The sequence below is a fragment of the Dasypus novemcinctus genome, chromosome 15 (assembly GCF_030445035.2).
Source record: "Dasypus novemcinctus isolate mDasNov1 chromosome 15, mDasNov1.1.hap2, whole genome shotgun sequence".
Lineage (NCBI taxonomy): Eukaryota > Metazoa > Chordata > Mammalia > Cingulata > Dasypodidae > Dasypus > Dasypus novemcinctus.
In genome coordinates, this window is record NC_080687.1 from 92,664,333 (window position 1) to 92,670,185 (window position 5,853).

The window sequence follows — 5,853 nt, forward strand, 5'->3', positions numbered from 1 at the left end:
TCAGTTCTTTTGGGTATATACTTAGAAGTGGGGTTGCTGGGTGATATGGTAATTCTCTGTTAAACTTTCTGAGGAGCCACCAAACTGTTTTGCATAGTGGCTGCACCATTTTTTATCCATCAACAATGAGTGAATGTTCCTATTTCACCACATCCTCTCCAAGACTTGCTATTTTCTGTTTTGTTAATAGTAGCCGTTCTAGTGCATGTGAAACGGTATCTCATTGTGGTTTTACTTACATTTTCTTAATGACTGATGATGTTGAATGTTCTTTTTTATGCTTTATAGCCTTTTGACTATCTTCTTTGGGTAAATGTCTATTGAGGTTTTTTTTTGTTGCTGAACTCTTGGATTTAAAAAAATATATTCTGGATATTGAACCCTTATCAGATATGTGGTTTCCAAATATTTTCTCCTATCTGTAGGCTATCTTTTTATTTTCATGAGGAGGTACTTTTCATGCAGTATAAAGTCTAAGAAACCATTGCCTAAGGTAAGGTTCTGATAATGCTTCCCTCTGTTTTATTTTCTAGGAGTTTTATAGTTTTGGTTCTGATATTTAGGTTTCTGATCCATTTAGAGTTAATTTTTGTATATGGTGTGAGGTAAGGGCCTCCCTTTATTCTTTTGCATATGGTTGTCCAGTTTTCCTAACACCATTTGCTGAAGAGACTATTCTTCCCCTATGGACAGGACTTAGCATTTTTGTAAAAATCAATTGGCCATAGCTATGAACTCTCAATTAACTTCCCTTACCTTATGGCTGTCCTTGTGCTGAAACAATGCTGTTTTGATTACTGTACCTTTGTAATAAGCTTTAAAGCTGGGAGTGCGAGTCCTCCAACTTCATTCTACTTTTTCAAAATGGTTTTTGCTGTTTGGGACCTTTTACCTTTCCATGTAAATGTCATGATTGGCTTTTCTATTTCTGCACAAAAAGTGATTGGGATTTTGATTGAGATTGTGTTGAATATATAAATCACTTTGGGGTAGAAATGACAACCTAACTATATTTGGCTCCTAATTCATGGGCACAGAATGTCCTTCCATTTATTTATGTCTTCTTTGATTTTTTTGACACTGTTTTTTAGTTCTCCATGTGCAAGCCCTTTACATCCTTGGTTAAGTTTATTCTTAGAAATTTGATTTGTTTAGCTGCTATTGTAAATGGAATTTTTTTCTTGATATCTTCAGATTGTTCATTACTAGTGCATATAAACACTAAAAATTTTCGCATGTTGATCTTGTATCATATGTGCTGCTAGTTTTCCATTGAGAATGTTGATGCACCATTTCCTTTTTTTTAGCCTTAATGTTAGGAGGCTTTTGATTATTGATTCAATCTCTTTGTTGTTATTGGTCTGCTGATATCTTCTATTTCTTCTTGAGTCAGTGTAGGCAGTTTGTGTGTTCCTAGGAATTTGTCCATTTCATCTAGGTTGTATAATTTGTTGGTGTACTGTTGTTATAGTGCCCTCATATAATCCTTTATAATTACTTGGGGCCAGTAGTAATGTCCCCCTTTCATTTCTGATTTTAAGTTATTTCTGTCCTCTCTCTTCTTTTCTGTGTCACTCCAGCTAAAGATTTGTCAATTTGATTGATCTAAAGAGCCAATTTTTTGTTGATTTTGTTGATTCTATTTGTTTTGTTTTTAACAATTTTTTTTTTGGGGGCCGGGGGTCAGGGATCAAACCTGGGACCTTGTATGTGGGAAGCTGGTGCCCAATCACTAAGCCACATCAGCATCCCTGAGTTGTTTTTTTGTTTGTTGGTTTGCTTGTTGTTGTTTTTTTGGAGGCACCAGGAACCGAATCTGGGACATCTCATGTGGGAAGCAGGTGCCCAACCACTCGAGCCACACCCGCTCCCTCTCTACTGTTTTTATTTATTTATTTATTTTAAAAATGTATCCTCCCACCCCCCCCCCCACTGCCATTGTCTGCTCTCAGGGTCCATTCGCTGTGTGTTCTTCTGTGTCTGCTTGCATTCTCGGCAGCACCAGGAATCTGTGTCTCTTTTTGTTATGTCAACTTGCTACGTCAGCGCTCTGTGTGCATGGCACCACTCCTGGGCAGGCTGCACTTTTTCACGCGGGGCGGCTCTTCTTGTAGGGCGCACTCCTTGTGCGTGGGGATCCCCAGTGTGGGGGTCACCCCTGTGTGGCACGGCACTCCTTGCATGCATCAGCACTGCGCGTGGGCCAGCTCACCACACAGGTCAGGAGGCCCTGGGTTTGAACCCTGGACCTCCCATGTGGTAGGCAGATGCTCTATCAATTGAGCCAAATCCGCTTCCCTCTACTGGTTTTTTATTCTCTATTTCATTTGTCTCCAATTACACTCACTTTGGATTTAGTTAGTTTGTTTTTTTTTTTCCTAAATTTTCAGTTTTAAGGTTACGTCTTTGCTTTGAGAACTTTCTTCTTTTTTAACGTAAGCATTTAGAGCTATAAATTTCCCTCTCAGCACTGCCTTTGCTGCATCCTCTACATTTTGCTATGTTGTGTTTTCATTTTCATTTGCCTCAAGATATTTCCTAATTCTCCATGTGATTTCTTCTTTGACCCATTGGTTGTTAAGAGTGCAGTGTTTGATTTTCACTTATTTGTAAATGTTCCAATTCTCTCTTTATTGTTGATTTCTAACTATTCATTTGTGGTCAGAGAAGATAAACTGTATGATTTCAGTATTTTTGAATGTATTGAGACTTGTTTTGTGACCTAACACATCACCTATCCTGAATAATGACATGTGCACTAGAGAAGAATTTATGTTCTGCTGCTCTTGAGTGAAGTGCTTATACATGGCTGCTAGGTCTAGTTGATTTATGGTATACTGTTCAAGCCTTCTATTTACCTTGTTTGTGTAGATATTCTACCCATTATTGAAAGTGGTATGTTGAAGTATCCTACTAGTAATGTAGAACCAGTTATTCCTTGCTTCAAATTCTGTCAATATCCTTCAGGTATTTTGAGGATTTGCCATTAGGTACATATATATTTATTGTTGCTATGTCTTCCTGTTGAACTGACTCCTTTATCTGTATATAGTGAATTTCCTGTCACTTGTTACAGCTTTATCTGATATTAGCATAGCTACCCCAGCTCTCTTTTGGTTACTATTTGCATGGCATATTTTTTCTATCCTTTCACTTTCAACCTACTTGAGTCTTTGAATTTAAGGTGAGACTCTTGTAAACAGCATATAGTTGGGTAATGTTCTTTTTATCCATTCTGCCAATCTCTGTGTTTTTACTGGATAGTTTAATCCATTAACATTTAAAGTAACTACTGGGAAGCAGACTGTGGCTCAACTGATAGCGCATCTGCCTACCATATGGAGGGTCAAGGGTTCAATACCCAGGGTCTCCTGACCCGTGTGGTGAGCTGGCCCATGCACAGTGCTGCCATGCGCAAGGAGTGCCGTGCCACACAGGGTTTGCCCCTGCATGGGAGGGCCGCATGCTCAAGGAGTGAGCCCCATAAGAAGAGCCGCCCCACATGAAAAAAGTACAACCCGCCCAGGAATGGCGCTGCACACACGGAGACCTGACGCAGCAAGATGGCGCAACAAAAAAAGAGATGCAATTTCCCAGTGCTGCCAGATAATGCAAGTGGACGCAGAAGAACATATAGCGAATGGACACAGAGAGCAGACAACAGGGGGAAGGGGATAAAAATAAATAAAATAAATCTTTAAAGTAATTACTGAAGAGGATTTCTTCTACCATTTTGCTATTTAGTGTTTGGAAGTCCTATACCGTTTTTGTCCGTCAATTCTTCCATTAATGACTGCTGTCTTTTTTTTTTTTTTTGGTGTTGTACCATTTTGAGTCCCTTCTCATTTCCTTCTGTGCATATATTTTCTTTGTGGTTACCATGGGGATTACATTTAACATCCTAAATCTATAACAAGCAAGTTTAATTTGATACAACTTAACTTGAAGAGCATACACATACACTGTTCCTATATTCCTCTGTACCTCCACTTTCTGCTTATACTTGTTAAAAATTATATTTTTTACACATCGTATGTCCAGATTTATTATTACTTTTTAAAAAAAGAAACAACTATTTCAAGGCACATTTAATTTAATATCAAGAGTGGAATACTAAAGGCCCAGATACAATGAAGGCACTCACTCCCCATTAACACCAGTGACAATGCTCTTTCAACATGTGCCTGTTGAATGAATGGAGACTTAATAAATTTCACTACTGAAAAAATAACGCATGAGTCTCATCACAGCCAATATCCTTATACAATCTAGTATGAAATGAATGTTTATAATGCTTCAAACTGTTTAAACCTGCAATTTAACACTACACCTTTATGTTTGTACTGTCTTTAGTAAGATTATCTGCAGTATTAGCAACCATTCAAAGAACAAACCATTGGTTAAACTCACATCAACTTAAGGCTCAATCCACTAATATAGAGCTTTAAACTAAATGGTCAAATGTATGAACTGCTTGTACTGCCTTCTATTATTTGATTCACTCAAGACTATTAAAAGTAGGTTCTTAGCAAATAAAACACTTTAAAGGCAAAATTCACCTCACGTGAGTTTTGACCCAGAAATTCAAACAAGAAGCATGAAGTCCACAGTCTTATTGGCAAAACCGATATACAGTGTCTCTAAGCCACTATGCTCAAAGTTAACAGCGATGCGTATTCCATTTTCACATTTTACTGGAGTTTTGCCCGTTCAGTTCATGATTTAAAATTTCTAGGTTTTCATTCCTCCATACTTTTGAAGACACAGTGTGCCACAGACTAAAGACTTCTGTTTCTCCCTCTGTTTTCTTCAGACGACAACATTTCTCAAGTGTCTGTGTGTTCTAGAAGGGGAATTTTTGGAGGTGGCCACTTCTTTGGAATAGTCTGACAACATCAGGCCTCTGATGGGGAGAGGGGAGAGAAAAAAGCTGAAACGTGAGGTTCATCTGATAAGTTTTACATTAACTAGTGCTAGCTGGACAATATAAGAATGTGACTTTTTTTTTTTCTCAAAAAAGTACTTGGCTGTCCCACCACAGCTTTCTCGTAGTGGGACTGTAAGGGAATTCTTGACTGGGGAGTATGATTTGTTTACCTATCAGGTGTAAACTTCCAGACTCTCAGTTCAGTTTGGGCTTGTTCCAGTTTGTCTTTAGTCTGCTCCAGTTCACCTTCCGTTTTTAGGAAAAATAAGCTGATTGCTGGGTCTACCATCGTAGATCTCACCTGGGCAATGCTAGGCTGCTGGACCTGCATCAGGTACTGGAATTGAGCAGCACATTCTTGCCTCTCTTGTTCCTTGGTGGCTAGCCTCATTACAAGGATGTTTTCCCTGTGTGCAGATTCTTGCTGTCGTTGCTTTAATTTTTCTTCAGATTCCTTCAAGTCAGTTACAGCATTAGAGTTAAGATCTGTGCACCTACTCTCCAAAGCGTGCACCTATGCTTCATATTGTTTCCATCTTAGAATTTATTCATCTCTTGCCATAACTTTGAAGTCTGTTTCACTCAGTCGAACCTTTTTGGGAAGAGATTCTTCCTTGGTCATTTTGAATCCGAGAAGTTGCCTCCTGGATGCGGCTGCAGTTGCCTGCCCGTCACCAGATCCCACCCGGGGAGGAGAAGAAACAGGAGCAGAGGCACCCTGACGCCAGCGGCACCAGCAGAGAAGCTCCCTTATGTACGGTCGGGGCGCGCACTGGCAGCTGCCAAATCTCTTATCATTACTTTTTGTGCATTTGCATTTTAGAACGTGTAAGAAGTAAAAAGTGGAGTTACATACCACAAAATACAACACAATAGCACTGGTATTTATCATTACTTATATGGTTACCTGTACTGAAGGTCTTTAT

General features: G+C 39.1%; 1 pseudogene; it reads right to left on the minus strand.

Moving 5' to 3' along the window:
- Nucleotides 1-4,809: 4,809 nt before the first annotated feature.
- Nucleotides 4,810-5,549, minus strand: LOC101431084 (pre-mRNA-splicing regulator WTAP-like; annotated as a pseudogene).
- Nucleotides 5,550-5,853: the final 304 nt, after the last annotated feature.